This window comes from Mercenaria mercenaria, chromosome 10, assembly GCF_021730395.1.
Source record: "Mercenaria mercenaria strain notata chromosome 10, MADL_Memer_1, whole genome shotgun sequence".
Classification (NCBI taxonomy): domain Eukaryota; kingdom Metazoa; phylum Mollusca; class Bivalvia; order Venerida; family Veneridae; genus Mercenaria; species Mercenaria mercenaria.
This window is the reverse complement of record NC_069370.1, coordinates 49,344,679-49,361,538: the sequence shown is the minus strand read 5'-3', so window position 1 is coordinate 49,361,538 and position 16,860 is coordinate 49,344,679. Positions and strand designations below refer to the sequence as shown.

At 32.6% G+C, this 16,860-nt stretch overlaps 1 protein-coding gene across 1 annotated transcript in view; it reads left to right on the top strand.

Moving 5' to 3' along the window:
- The first annotated feature begins 5,243 nt into the window (after positions 1–5,243).
- Positions 5,244–16,860, top strand: part of LOC123561624 (serine/arginine repetitive matrix protein 2-like) — a 47,437-nt gene continuing 35,820 nt past the window's right edge. Inside the window, exon 1 of the mRNA XM_053553038.1 lies at positions 5,244–5,334. The gene's annotated coding sequence lies outside the window, so the exon portion shown is untranslated. The remainder of the gene's footprint in view (positions 5,335–16,860) is intronic.

The following is a 16,860-nucleotide window of genomic DNA, read 5'->3' as shown; positions in this document are numbered from 1 at the left end:
GCTAAGTGTAAGCAGAACCCTTTAGACTTTGAGAAACCGATTAAAAGGAGGAAAATACCCAATTTCACGTCTGATGCAATCAAAACTCAACTCACATCAAAGAACAATAAGGTAGTAGAATTGCAGATTACTAGAGACGTATTTGGTAGATTACTATGCATCAGTGCCGAAGGAAATATTGATCTACGAAAAGTATTTTCATATCCGCTTCTTGCAGTTCCCCTGTCTCTTGCACATGTAGATGGAGCCATGAACAAGACTGACAAAGCAATGTTAATGCAACGGCTCGAAAAGTACTGTTTAGGACCAACTCCAACAAGCGTAGATGTTACTCTGGTTGACGCGATGTTTCTCCTTCCCTCTCTACAGAGTCTTCCACGAACATTCGGTGACTTGTCAAGATTATTAATGATAATGCTTTGCAAGATGTCACAGAGGGTAGACTTTATTTGTGACAAGTATGTATCACCATCAATTAAGTATACTGAACGGGAAAGACGAGGAGAAGAAGAAACAATGGTTCCAACCTGAACAGAAGCTCCCACGTGGCTGGCAGAATGCACTGAAAAAGTCATCATTTAAAACGTCACTATTCCATTTCCTTTCCGAAGACTGGAGAAACAAGCGTCACGCAGATGGGTTGAAGAAACATGAAATTTATCTTGCTGTCGAAAATACATGTCACCGATATAAAGCGGAAGGTGGGACAGTTGTATATGACATCATAACTGAGTATAATTGCCAACATGAAGAAGCAGACACAAGATTGATTTTTCACTTGGTCAAAACTATCAAAAGCAAACCATCAAGCCAATGTGTTGTAAGAAGTAACGATAACGATGTACTAGTGTTGTTACTATATCATGTTAGTCAGTTAGAGGGACAACCAAAAGTCTGGATGGATGCAGGCCTAAGTAGTCGCAATACTAGATGCTATATTCCTATTTCCAGCAATACAATAGAAACAGAAATAGTGAATGCCTTACCTAGTATCCATGCATTTACTGGCAATGATTTCTGTGCATCCTTCATGAACAAAGGGAAAATACGTCCATTTGAAACACTGAAGAAAGACCAGGCGTATGTAAGCGATTCGCTAAATTAGGAAATGAATTTCCAGTAAGCACAGCTGTTGAAAACACGATAGAGAGGTTTGTGTGCTCCTTATATGGATGGCCAAAAGAAAGTGATATAGATGCGATAAGATACCGTTTGTTTAGAGGGGTATATGCTACTAAAAATGCAACTGATTTAGCAGCCAAAATAAGAGGAATAGATCCCAGCTCTATGCCACCATGCCAGAAGAGTACTGCATAACAAGATAAAGCGGGCATATTATGTTTCCTCAGAATGGAAAATTGCCAACACTCCTACTCCTGTAAAGAGCAGACCAGAGGACAATGGTTGGTTGTTGGAAGATAATAGATTCAGGATCAGTTATTTTGATGGAGACCAAGTACCAAATGATGTTGCTGATTTGGTGATTTCCAACATCAACAATCTTACAGAAGATGTAGAAATTATGACAACCTCAGCTGATGAGCCAGGGTCTGATGAATCAGATGACGAATTCGAACTGCATGCAGATACATAAACGTGTATATACATATATACCCCATACATCAGATGTAATCAATTGCCGAAATATGTATTCAACTTCTGTTCTAATGTAGTCGTTACTATCCGTCTCAAGTTGTATCTGAACATTACTTCTAAACACTGCAACTGTCATTGTTTCAAATGACTGAAATTTCACAATGTGTTACCTATTCATAAATGCATAGTTGGTACTGTTATTCTGACTATTACACATTACTTCTTTGCGCCTTTAATTGTGACACTACTCTGTGATAATTGGTTACTATATAATGTTCTCTTGTGATGCGTTTACTGTGTTTAAAAGCTTTACGAGCAAATAAAAATGCAATAGTTAATTTTGTATATTGTCATGCCAGTTCATATGTAACTGTTTCTCAATTTAAAAGCTTCAGTTATTGTTTCAGACTTATTGTACTGAAATGACATCGAGATGATTTACAATGCTACCGTATCCTATTTTTATGTCATATTACTTGTTAAACTGTTAAATCAAATTTAAATGTATATTGTTTAAAATTTTGTACCCTTGGTTTGTTAAGAGTTGCCATGGTAATGATGAATTATGTTTAGTGACATCAATTAATATATTACCATTTCATTTTCATGTGATTTCTGTATTTTATGTTTAAATTATAAATCATTCATATCAATTTAATTTGCCAACTCATAACACTATTATGATATTCATTTTCAAGATCATATTGAATTTCTGCTTTATATATTTGTTTCATATTTTGCTTAGACAATACATATGCATATTTCACTTTGTATGTGTAAGCATTCCTGATAACCTTCAGATGTAAATATTCTGCATATGTGCAGTTATATAATAAACCGATTACATTTATTACATTTCTACAATGGTAATTAGTGAATCTTTGAAGACAAAAATGATATTTCAACTATACTGTGTACCTTGGTTGCCATGGTTACAAGAATCAATGTAATTTATTTAATATTTGTTATCTAGTACTATACTTTGTTTTGTTTGTTACATGAATTTTACAAATGAAGAAAATGAGTTCGTGCAGTGTAAGTTGAAACGATTCATTAAAGCTTGACGCCGTCCATTGCATACTGGAACCGTGTTGTGTGATTTGGAGCGGCATATCCAAATTTGATGTCATGCAGCCAAATGTAAAGCCGTGTAACGAAACATGAGTACATGCATTGTAAAAGGTCATATTCGTCTGATTTTGGGTCATTATATAGATAGTCTAGATTCTATGCATCACAAATGTCATATACAAAAATTAAAGTTGGAACTGATATTTGATTAGAGCATCGTACCTCGTTGTAAGACACATGTATTAATTTGGACAAAATCAGAAACAAGTTCTAATAAATAGCACGTCGCTGGGTATAATAGTGTAGATTGAATGATTAGTATGCACATTCGTATCCACGTTGAAAAGAAACACATCGAGGATTCAACTAATAATTTATTTCCAGATACCTTTGATAAGGAGACATTGCAGTAACCCTGTCAGGCGCTATAAATTAATTAAAAGAAGGCTTTGTGAAGTTTATAGACTAACGAAGAGTTGCAGAAATTTCAATATGTTTCGAGCTATAAGGGCCAGCGATAGGAAGTTTTACCAAGGGTAATTTGAATGCTATAGACATAGCAATATGATGCTGGCATAGAAGCTGAGACAGAGACCAGAGTTTGGTAATCTACGTGATAGTAGGAGAGTTCCAGCTTATAGACGGTTTCAAGCATTTATTGGCGAAGAAGTATAGACCAAGGCATCAGGGGAGGGATAATACCTATATGGTAGATTAAATGCTATATATGATAGCATATAGGCGCGAATCATCCAGGTATGTATGGGCAATCTTATCTTAGAGTTTGAGAGGACAGAGGCCGAGCATCTATGCGATAGGACTCGTATGTTGTTGATTCAAAGACATTGTCTGACGGGAACTCCAACAAAAAGACCAGTCAAGTATAGAGTCTCCAGCCTATAGGAGTTTGAGCTAATCATTTTTTAATTGAAGATTGTTAGTTTGAAACATTTAGTGATTTGCCTGATCCCTGAAATTGTCTAGCTCATAATAAGAAATCATTTACGAATCATTGGTACACGAATCATTTAGGCAAGGTAGCCAGAGGAAAATTCTATATCTGAGATATTTGGTCTCACCAGCTTTACGTTTTAACAAAGGACATTCTACATCGTTTGTCAGCTAGTCTAAGACATAGTCACCTTAGAGATTGGACCCAAACCATTGTTCAAGATACTAAAGGCGTAGGCACTTCCCTGGGTCATATAACCAGTATCCTGACACTTTTAATATTCAGATAAATCGCAGGAACTGTGTAAACAATGCAGTCTGAAAGACAGCTCAATCCCCCGCCACTGCTATGGATAGTGAAAGGGTAAATCTTTGATTTTAGCTGTGACCTTGAACTGACATGGGTTACTCATGAATTCTTCACAACGTCTTGATGAGGTGATCATTTGACCCAAGTTTCATGAAAATCCTACAAGGGGTTTAGGAGACACAGAGCTGAAACCTTTGACCTTCAGTTGTGACCTTGACCTTGAGTTGACATGGCTGACTCATGAGTTCTTGATGAGGGGATCATTTGACCCAAGTTTGATGAAAATCCTTCAAGGAGTTTAGGGGATACAGAGTGGACACCAAATGGAAGGCTCAAACCTTCGACCCTATGTTGTGACCTTGACCTTGAGCTGGCATGGTTGACTCATATTTTCTGCACATCGTTCTGATGAGGTAATCATTTGACCCAAGTTTTATAAAATTCCTTCAAGGGGTTTAGGAGATATAGAGCGGACACAAAATGGCAGGCTCAAACCTTTGACCTTGAGTTGTGACATTGACCTTGAACCGACAAGGCTGACTCATAGATTCTGCACATTATCTTGATGAGGTGATCATTTGACCCAAGTTTCATGAAAATCCTTCAAGGGGTTTAGGAGATATGGACCGGACACGATTTTGTTACGGACGGACGGACGGACGGACACAGACCATTCCTATAATCCCTCCGCCACGGCGGGGGATTAATTAAATGTTAGAATTTTACAACAATGACGGTTTTAGGACAAATGTTAAGATATTCATATGTAAAACTGATCCAGAATCTATATCCGTAACAGGGCAAACTTATGAACTGATAGTCTTATTAACCTTTTACATTGCTCGAAGCGTTAAATGGCTTCACATTTTGGCTGCATGGCATCAAATTTTGATACGCCGCTCCAAATCACACAACACGGTTCAAGTATGCATTAGACGGCACCAAGCTTTAATGAATCGTTTCATTTTACACTGCACGAGCTCATGTTGCGTTAAAAGCCTTCACATTGGACTGCATGGCATCAAGTTTTTATACACCGCTCTTAATTACACAAAGCGGTTCCAGTATGCATTGGACGGCGTCAAGTTGTAATAAATCATTTCATTTTACACTGCACGTACTCGTGTTATGTTAAATGGCTTTATATTGTTCTGCATAATATCATGATTTGTTGGATGATTTCATAGTACGATGCATCGCAACAAGTTTTTACATGCATCGTTCCATGTTTGGATGGATGGAATGAAGTTTTGCATTAAATGGTTTCAAAATACAATGCGTTGAATGCAAATATATTGGACGGGATGGAGTTTTAGACTAGACTGCGTTGAAATGCAGTGCACTGACTGACTTGTTTATGAATGGATTGTATATTTACTAATTTTGGCGGTAACCGCCGCCCATAGGTAAGTACTTGTTTATTTATTGTTAAATCTTTATTTTTTCTTGGAGTTTCAGCTTTATAATAGTTTAGTGTCTCTAACAATACCACCGAGTTAATGAATACTTTACAACAAGATGATACCTAACTTACGCTTTTACGTGTATACGTGTTCGTTCTGTTAGAACCTTTCATTTGCTAATCAAATATTTCAAAACGTAAGCATAACCCGATATCATTTACATCTGGAATTATTTAACATGTTAAACGTTTTAATATCACATTTTATCTTTGGAAAAATAGTAACGTTGCAGTTTTAATAAATTTACTCACAGGTAGCCATTAACTCATAAAATCAATTTAATATCTGTATACCAAGTCCAGGCTTTTTTTACGTTATCTGAAAAAATGGACGTTACGCCATTACTTCTGGTTTATCAAATAAGTAACGTGTTGAATATATATCATATCTGTTATACCAAAGAAAAATAGCAATATGAGCGTTTGTGTAATTAGAACTGACTAGTATAGCTAATTAAAAACAACAGATATAACTGCCTTTGATGAAACGGAAAGCAAAGTTTATAAATCTTAAATACAGTTCTTTACTATCATTTCACTTTTACTGCCCTTTAAAAAGTTTCAGTTTTTAGTGGGATTTCAAAATGAAAAATTGTGCACAAATCTCACTCTTCATATGCATTATTGTGATTTAAAATAATTCAAAGCAGTATAAATAAAAAAAGTTATCTCCGACATGTGAATCCCTTACGCGCACAGTTGCAACAAAAATCGCGATATGTAAAATCACTAAAACGCACTTCTCAATAATAACAATTAACAAGCAAGTTCAATGAATTGGTATCCCCCGCCGAAAGCGTTTGTGGTGAGGAATGGCAAAAAATTATATCCGGCAAAAAGTTAAGGACGTTACTAAGAAGCAAATAATTTCATTTAATTTAGTCAAAATCAATTTAACAGAAAATTAATGTTTTAAGTTTACATAATAAATGTATGTTATGTTGATCCTGACTAATAAAATTATTTTGAATGGAATATGTTTACTATAATAAGCTTAGTTTTTAGAATTAAATGGAGTTTTTTGAAATGTGAGCTTGAAGTGTAACTAGAACGAAATATTGTCTTCGAGTAGTTTGGCACCAAGTGTTGCTATTTAACATGAACATTTGAACTTAAAAGAACAGATGTCCTTAAGAGAGCTCAATCAAGTAAGATCTTGAACATGGCTGGCAGCGGGGTGAGTGTGGATGTTGATGGTTTGAACATTTTTTAAACAAGAGGGCCATGATGGCCCTATATCGCTCACCTGAGATAAGTTGCTTGCTTGAACAAATTTCTTTGCTAAAGCTTCAAAAACAAGAAAGTAGGTCAGTAGGTCATATTCATGGTCACTGAAAGTCAGTTTTAAGATCGGTGTGCAAAACTGTACATGTCATCCAAATTTCACAGCTGTATCTTAAAAACAAGAAAGTAGGTCAGTAGGGCACATTCATGGTCACTGAAAGTCAGTTTTAAGATCGTTTTGCAAAACTGTACATGTCATCAAACTTTCAAGGCTATATCTTAAAAAAACAAGAAAGTAGGTCAGTAGGTCAATGTCACAGTTGGGTGACCCTTATCACTTGGGTCATCAGGTAAATATAATTAAACAGTCTAGGAAATATGATCTGATAACTTTTGAAGTATTTTTTCCTATATAACTTATATATCAAGTGACCCCTGGGACGGGGCCCCTTTCCACCCCAGGGGCATAATTCGAACACTCTTGTTAGAGATCAACTAGGCAATGATACATACAAAATATCAAAAGCATAGGCATTTAACTTTCAGACAAGAAGATTTTTAAAAAAAAATCCTATATAAGTCTATGTAAAACTTGGGACCCCAAGGGCAGGGCCTCATTCACCACAGGGGCATAATCTGAACAATTTTGGTAGTAGACCACTAGGCAACGCAACATACCAAATATCAAAAGTATAGGCCTTGCAGTTTCAGGCAAGAAGATTATTAAAGTTTTTTCCTATATATGTCTATGTAAAACTAGGGAACCCCATTTTTTTTCTATACAAGTCTATATAAACCATGTGACCACCTGGGCGGGGCCATATTTCATCCTAGGAGATCATTTGAATAATCTTATTAGAGGCACACTATATGATGCTACATACCAAAATATAAAAGCACTAGGTCCTTTTGTTTTTGACAAGAATATTTTCAAAGTTTTTCCCTATATAAGTCTATATAAACCATGTGACCCCCAGGACGGGGCCATATTTGACCCTAGGGAGATAATTTGAACAATCTTGGTAGAGGCCCATCAGATGATGCTACATATCAAAGCCCTAGGCCTTATGGTTTTGGACAAGAAGATTTTTAAAGTTTTTCGATTTGGTTGCTATGGCAACCAGAGTTCAGTATGGAATTTAAGTCTTTGAACAATTTTTATAGAAGACCATCCAAGAATCATCCCTGTGAAGTTTCATCAAAATTGGCCCTGTGGTTTAGAAGAAGATGTTGTTTAAAGGAAAATGTAGACGGACGCTGGACGGAGAGCGATCACAATAGCTTATTCTGGCCCTTTGGCTCAGCTGAGCTAAAGAGGAATGGAAAAAATATTTTTTGAGGGGGTGGGGGGTGGTGGGGTTGACCGGATGAAGGTACAAAACTTCACATGTTGATTATAAATATTGATGGAAAATTAAAAATGAAAAAAAAATATTAAAAAATGTTGGGGTGGAGGGGGGTGCATGATCGGGGTGGTGGGCATGACTGGGTGAAGTAGCGAGGTGGGGGAACAGTACAACTTTGCATGTTGATAAATATTCATGGCAGGTTTGAAAAAAATTAAAATAAGGATTGAAAAAAAAATTTGGGGGGGGGGGGGGGGGGGGGGGGGGGGGTGTGAGGGTGTGTGACCAAGGCAAGGGGGTGACCACGTGTGGGTACACAATTTCACATGTTTATAATAAATGTTCATGGAAAATAATGAAAGAAGTTTAATGAAATTCTACCAACTGGTTGGTTTGTTATGTACATATGATTGTCTAGGTAAACACAATATAGGTATGCACTACCGCTGATAACTGGAAGTTTTTAAATAAACAATTGTTATTGTATGCCGTTTAATTATGATGTAGCTCAACATACACAATATAATTTATATAAATAAGTTAAATACATTTGATGAGTATTTTTTTTACATTTGAAATAAATATCTAAAGATAAAATACTTTAGTGGATGATGTCTTTTCATTGTCTGCCTTTATATCATAATGTCAAATCTAGATTTAGGGATACATCATTAGTAGGTCATAGTAGGTCGTAGAGAATTTTTAAAAAAGACATTGATATATAGAGGGAAAGGGTTTTAACCCCTGACAAGATAGCTTTAAAATGGGTTTTAAAGCAATATTCCAAAAATTATCAAAAAATATGAAATATCAAAAAAAAATTTTTTTAATAACTAAAATTGTAAATATTTTTATAACAAGAAATCAAATGTTAATGAGGGGGTCCCCCCTTTTGAAAATATAGCAATCCATTTTATTTCTTATAAACTTTTTTTTTTTAAATGTATTTAATGTTTATAAAAATTGTGACCATAAACGGGAAAAATGGGCCCGATGGGGAAATTTTTGGGACAATTTCGGGTTTTTTGGGAATATTTAGAAATTTTTTTTTCCATTCGAAATAAACCCCTAAAAATTTTCAGATAAAAAATTTTCCCAAAAATTGTAAATTTTTATGACAGTTTTTGAAAAACAAATTAAAAAAAAAACAGTACTTTTTCAGTTTTTCCCTTTCTTTCTAGTTTATTTCTCACATATGTAAGGTTTTAACTTTTCTGAAAAAAAATTTATTTTTTTTTTTGTTAAAATTTGCATGAAAAAAAGAAAAGATCCCATTTTTAAATATAAAAAATTGATAATAAATTTAAAATCTAAAAATTTTAAAAAAATTTTTTAAAAAATTTGGTGTTACCATGGCAACAAATATATTAAAACCCCCTTTTTCTATGAAAAAATTTTTAAAAAAAAAAACATGTTAGCTTGAAAAAAGGTTTTTTAAAAAGTAAAATTTTTTAAGGGGACATATGAATTTACAAAAAAAAACCCCAAAAAATTTTTCCATGAAAATTTTTAAGAAGGTTTGGTTTTATGCATTTTTTGAAAACCAGGGGTTAATAACCAAAGAAAAAGACGGGATTTGCCCAATTGTTTCTTCAAAACTTGTCTTTTAATGCTGATAAAAAATGCCTATTTTGGGGGAAAAAAAAAAACCCCTTTCTTTTTATTTGGAAACTTTTTTTTTTGTGATCCCTTAATTAAAAAACAAAAAAAATACAGCAAAATTTTAAATTTTTCATTTTTTAAATGAAAGAAATTTTAAAATTTGGCGTTCCCAAAGGAACATATGAAATTAAATTTTTTTTTTTCCCCAATAGTACTTAAAAAAAAATTTAATTTTTAAAAAAAGGTTTCCAAATAAGTTGGGAAATAAAATGAAGAAATTTTATTTGAAAGTAAAATTTAAATTTTATGTAAAAAAGTTATAAAAATTTTTTGGTTTTTAAATGACAAATTTCGTAACCCCTTTAATAACCACAAGAAAAAACTATTTCAGTCGTTGTTTTTTTCAGTTTTTGTTTTTTCCCACTTTTTGGGAAAACCTGGTTTGGTTTTTTAAAAATAAATAAATTTTTCTTTTCAAAGAATATTTAGTTTATTCACTTTAAAGGGAAAAGATTTTTAACGGCAAAAAGTCCTTCCCATTTTCTATAAAAACATTATTAAAAAAATGTTAAAATGGAAACCTTAAAACTATCCCATTTGATTTGTTTTTTTAAAATTTGTCTTTAAAAAAAAAGGCTTAATTTGGAAAAGTGTTTCAGATAACTTGAATATTAAAAAGGGGGGTTTGAAATCAAAAATTTTAAACTCAAAATTTCATTTAAAAAAGTTAAAATTTTTGTTTTAGACAGTGTTTTAACATGAGTAATAACTAAAAGAATAAGAAAAATTTCTGTCAAAAAAGTACTGTAAAAAAAAATTTTTTCCTTATTTTTTTTTTAGGAAAATTGGGGTTTCCATGGGACTTTTTTTTAAAAAATTCCCTTTTCCTCCAATAATATTTAAAAAGGCAAAAAAGTTTTTTTAAAAGAAGTTTTTCTAATAATTAAAAAATTTGGGAATGTATAATTATTCGGGAAAAGAAATTTTAAAAATTTCCCACAAAAAAAAACTTTAAAACGGGGCCAATTTTCGGGTAAAAAAAATTTAGTTTATGTAAGAAAAAACATTTCGCACCCCTTTTCCCCCCAAAATCTTTTTTTTTCCCCCTTGGCTATTTAATAATGAAAATTACAAAAAAAGTGAAAAATTTTTTTCCCTTTTACATTATAACTGTAGACCCCTTTAAATTAAAAATTACAAACCAAAATTTTCAATGAAATAAAATTTTTGAATTATTTTTTACCATGGCAAAAAACATACAAAATTTTTTTCCTTTTTCTAAAAATACTTTTAAAAATTAACCCCAACAGTTTAAAACTTTTGATAAAAGGTTTTAACACTGAAAAAACAAACTCTGATAAAAAAGAAGATATTTATTTCTACCAATACTTTAAGTTGGAAACTGAAACAAACCCCCTTTTATTTAAATTTTTAAACCCTTTAAAACCGCAAAACAAAACTTTAAAACGGGAAAAATTTGGTTTTAAAGTGTTGTTTTTTTAAAAACGTTTTAAAAAATTTTTTCCAACGGGCAAATTCTTTTTTTTTACATTCATTTCCCTTTTTTCAGTTCTCAAAAAAAAAACCCGGGGAAAAACCACAATTTCATTTTTCGTTGAAGGGTTTTGGGGAAACAAACGAATCCTTTATTTTTCGGAAAAAATACAAAAATTCTTTACGAGTCCATACGGGAACCATTGTCGGCTTGTTTCTTTTCCATGTAAATAATTTTCTTTTTGCAAGGGGAGTAGATTTTAGTAAGTTAACGGGGACTGTCCTTTTAAACTAACAATCCAGGTGTTTCTGCAGAATGAAAAAAGGGGTTTAAAAACTTTTGTTATTTTCTTCAAAATTTTTAAAAATATTTGATAAGATATTTCTTCCTGGTAGAATGTGACAGGTTTTAAAAATCTTTTTTGGGAAAAACCCTGTGCATTTTTAAATGGGCCTTTTTCTTTGATGAAGAAAACACTGCCCGCAATAAAATGTTTTTTTAAGGTCTCAGCTTTTCATCCTCCTCCACTTTTTCTTCTAAATTCAAAAGTGCAAGTCAGTTTAAAAATTTTGGGGCAGGGTTTCCTGTGTTCATTGTTGAAAAATTCAACCCAAACTGTGAAAACCTGTAACAAAAAAGGGAAAACAAAATCATTTTAAATAATTAACCTAGGAGTCCTTTATTTAATAAAAGCACTTTAAACACAATTTGAAATTATGTGATTTTTTAATTTCTTACAACCAATGTTTCTAAAAAATTTTGACAAACAGCTGAAAAACCCGTGGGCTGTCCCCCAAAATAAAGGGTACATTTTTAAGTTTTTGTTTTTACTGAAAAATGGATGTTCAAAAAACTTTTTTTGCTTTTTATTTTTTTTAAACCCTTGCCTGCTTTAAATTTGTAAAATTACTACCCCCCATTTTTTAAAAATGAGACAGACCATTTATAGCTTATTTTGGGTTTTCAAAAGAAAATTTCCCAAATTTTCAAACACTCCCAGATAAAAGGATCAGAACGCACAAAAGTGCGGGATTTTTCTTAATCGCACGGGGTTGAAAAGGGGACAGCATCCCTGCCTCATGCAGCCAAAGGGGTTAAAAGTTTTAACCTTTTTTTAACAAAAAATAAAAAAATGGTTGTTACCAGTAAAATTCTCCCCAGACTGAAAACACGGGCAAGATTTTTATTTTCCATCTAGTTTAAGAACATTGTCAAAAGGAATCCCAAAATACAGGTAGTGTTTTAAACCATGCCCCCAATTTTCTGCCCCTTTTAACCCAAACGGGGTTTTGCTTCATAAACCCAAGGGGAAAACACTTGCATTCCTAAAAAAATAATTTAAAAGCCCCTTTGGAAAAAAAGTATTTTCTTTTCTTCATGTATCCCCGGAAACCCTTTTTACAGCCCTTCTTTAATCTATTTTCCCTTGGGTTTGTAATAAAACGGGTTTAAAAAAATTCAAATCCCCTCACAATTTTCTAAGCCCAAAAGGGTTTTAAAAATTAAATTTGAAAAAATCACATTACAATTAAATTTAAAATACAATTAATTAAATTACTTTAATAAAAAATTTAAATTTTTCCAAATTATTTAGAACTTTTTTTCTAAAAGGGAATTTGGGGGTTTCAACTTTACTTTTTGTACGTTTTTTTAAACCCATTCAAATCTTTCCATGTACTTATTGAGAGCCACAAAACTTTTTTTCAGGCTAATAGCCAATGAAAATAAAAGATTTTAAACACCAAAAAACCTCCTAAAAACCCCAAAAGTTAAAAATTAAAATTTTCAAAAATTTCCCCCATTTTTTTGTCATTTTAAAGGGGCCTTTTTTTTAGTTTAGTACATGTCAAACATTGTGGGAAATTTGAAAAAATCTTTTAATGTAGAAGAAGACTTACTTTAAAACGACCCCCAAACAAAACCCTGGGACAGAGGTTTTTTAAATAAAAAATTTATATTGCTTTAAAAATTTTTAAAGAAGCCATTAGCTGCATGTTACTTACCTAAATTCCTAAAAGGGCACCCCAAAATATGTTACTTTTTTCGGGACTTAAAAATTCGGGGGCCAAATTTCTGATTTTTTGTAGGGGGTAAAATAAAAACCAGCTGTATGTGGGAATAAACCCTAAAAGGGAAACAAGGAGAAATAAATCGGAAAGAAGATAAAATTACATGTCCCTGTAAAAAATCACAAAAATAAAAAAACTTTATAATAAAAAATTTAAATAATGTGTTTGTAAAAGGGTTTCTTTAAACCCAAACCCAAAATAAAATAAAATTTTAATTATACTAAAAAACTATTTTTTTAAGGTTTCCAAAAATTTTTTTAAACACACAGAAAAGGCTAAAAAATTTAAAAATTTAAAAAGATTTTCATTATACTTTTAAGGCTTTAAATTTTCCCAATATAAAAAAAAAAAAAAATTCATCCTTTTACAAAACATTTTAATCAACAATAACGTTCAAAAATTAATAGGAAAAAAAAAAGGTTAAACCAGACAAAAATTAACATGACTTATGAGACCCACACAAAACAGTTACCACTTTTTAAAGGAGTGTCTAGAAAAACCGGGAAAACCCAAAAACCCAAGCCGGTGTTCTGGGCCCAACCTTTAAAGGACGCCTACCAATCCAAATTTCAAAACCTTTTGGGGTTTTCTGGGGTTGCCCGGGTTAATAAATTTTTTTAAAATATTGTTTTGCTTGCAGGTGAAAAATTCAAACCAATCCCAAAAAAAAATAAAATTTAAAATTTTTTTCCCTTCCCAATTTTTCATTATAAAAAGATCGCCAAACAGCTAGAAAAACATTCGGGGGAGAGGGCTAAGTCGATTTTTGGCCGACAGCTAGAAGCGGGTTTTTTGGGGGCGCCCGGGGTTTCCCGGACATCTGCATTTTTCCCTTTTTAAAAAATACCTTGGCTACTACGTGAAGGGGATTTTTCGAGAAATGACACACCCGGAAATTAAAAATTTCCTGAAATCAAATTTTTTAAATTATCATTGTACATCAGTAACAGATATTGTATTTTCCCAAAAAAGCATACTTGGACAATGAACTTTTTTTGATGAACCCGGTCCCCCCAGTAAAAAGCTCCCCTGCCTTCAAATCGTGAAAACCAACGGGCCATTTTATTTTAAAAATACACGGCATGTAAAAACACTGGTTTGGGGCCCACAAAAAATTTCAAAATTTCCCTCGGTTTTTTTGGATTCATTTCCGGGTAAAAAAAGACTTTTTTCAGTGAAATTTCAAATATTTTTGAAACTTCATTAACAACTGTTTTTAACGTACTTACCAAATAGAAACAGTATTACAAGCTCAGATCCCCTTTAAAACGTTGAACAAAGGATTAAACAAAAATAAACTTCACATGCTTCCCCTTTTACTGTTAAAATCCAAACCGGAAACATCCATAGCGAAGGGGGAAAACCTGATTTTCAAAGAAATATTTTGCCTCAGGCGTAATAAAAACCCCTATTTTTTTTAGGTTGAGTCTAAAATTTTCGTAGTAGGCTGCATCAATCAGTAACAGCAGCGTACTTTAACGGTAAAACTTTTGCAAATTAAACAGTGTAAAAAACTGCGCGCGTAAACTTGGGCAACTTTAAACGTCGTTTCCTCGATATTCGTCATGCCGCATCTGGGCCGGTTTTCAAAGACGACGTCACAAATTTTTACGATTACAAAATTTCTACTTGAAATCGTAATTTTTGTTTCTTCTAATCAGTCAAAATCTATCATTTTAAGAGCGTTCAAAATTTATCAGTTTTAACGGTGTAAAGATAGTCTTATTAATATCATCTAGGTAATACCATTATAAAAAATCGAAATACTTTCCCCCTGTTTTTTTTTGGATAGAAAGCTTTCATTTAAATTTGATAATTAAGCTTGAAAATCTTTCCCAAAAATAGACAATAATGTCACGCTAAAAATATCAATTTTTTTTCCACATTTTATTCTTATATTACAGAAAATATTTCGTTCCCCCTTTCCTATGTCCTGAAGCCAAAACTTGAAGAAAACTATGAAAGTATGTCATGTAATGTAACATTTATTGCATGACTTACTGGTCAATAGTAAAAACTATTGCCTGGGGCTTGAAGAAACGAGGGTCAAAATGTTTGAACTGTTGATTGGCAAGCCAAGTAAGGTGTATATTATTTAATACCAATATCAGTGTAACGAAGGCCGATGGTCAATAACTATTGACAACTGACCGTCGAACCATTCAACAAGTTTATACGTTTAATGCATATGTTACGCGCATATAGCCAATCTGCGCATTTGGTAAATCGCGCAGCGCAAATAACCAATTTGTTATCTGCGCAACAATTTGTAAATCGGGCAACCTTATATATTTCTTATATGCGCAGGGTAACTGTCTTGCGCGTTTGGTAAATGAGTCTGCGCTTTTAACATATGGATGATATCTCCCGATAAAATTGATTATCATTAGAGGGTTAGACTTGTAGGCCTACATAAAATTGTTTAATTTTAAAACTGACGATGATCAGGCACGCGTAAAAGTGTGAACTGACTGTGCTTAATTTGTAACGAACAAGAAAAATATTTTTTTAAAGTAAATGAGCGTATTTATGCGGTAATTTTAATGAGATGCTCACGTCCCTGGTAGTTTATGGACTAAAAATTTCTGTTGACGACGGTATTAAGAGTCATTTGTCATAGGTGTTAAAAACTTTAAAATGATACAAAATATCCAAAGTATATTTAATAACACAAGTTTTTTTTATTTATTTATTTATTTTTAACTTTTAAACGCCGTAGCCTGTGCGGGATGTCGATCCAGCGCTAATATCAAATCCTGAAATGACACCGATATTTCAAATATATATTGATCATTTCTTACAGATCGTATTGATATTTTTTAATGTTCTGTACTACAAAAGAGTAATTTTCGCCAGAACGTGAACGAATTTTAGTTGTTGCGCAAGATGTGTGCTGAGCTAATAGAAAATCTGGAAATTACTCTGATAATATAAATTACTGCCATAAACCATGCTAACTTTTACATTGTTTAACAATTACAGACTGATACTGCAAATCTCGGTTTTAAAAATGTGTCATAAATTTATTTCAACATCAGTAAATTAATGGGAGTCGGTCACCAGGTTTCAATATCTGCAGTATGATACAATATGCAATTAAACTCAAACATGCGTGAAGGTGTGATTTCCTTCGGATAGCCACATCGTCCTCTCTATTCTTTTTATAACTGAAGTATTTTTACTTCATTCGATCACACGCAGTCATTTTATACCGGATATAGAACATAAAGGAGACTTACATAAAAGACTGAATTGCCACACTTTTACCATAATTCACCATATCGCTTTTATTTTCATCATATTGAAAAAGCGCAATTCTTTTTTACCAACGAGAGCATATCTCTTGACATGGCCAAGATTAAAAATAAAACAAAAATAAACAGAATTAAAAGACGATTCTTACAGATCTTTTATACTTATATCATTTTTTAATGTTTTATAGTGAAACAGATAGAATAACTAATAAGTTTCGTCAAATTGTGAACGAAATTTTACATTTTATAGGTGCGCAAGATGTGTGTCCTGCATTAATAGAACTCTGAAAATTACTCCAATAACTTGAATATCTTTTATAAACCATTTTAACTTTTACTTCGTTTTTCGATTACAATCTAAAAATGTAACTTTTGAAAATCTGAATATAATGTTTCATCCGTAGCCTGCGCGGGATGTTGTTCCTGCGCTAATAGCAAATTCTGAACTGACGCCGATATTTCAAACATATTTCAATTCTA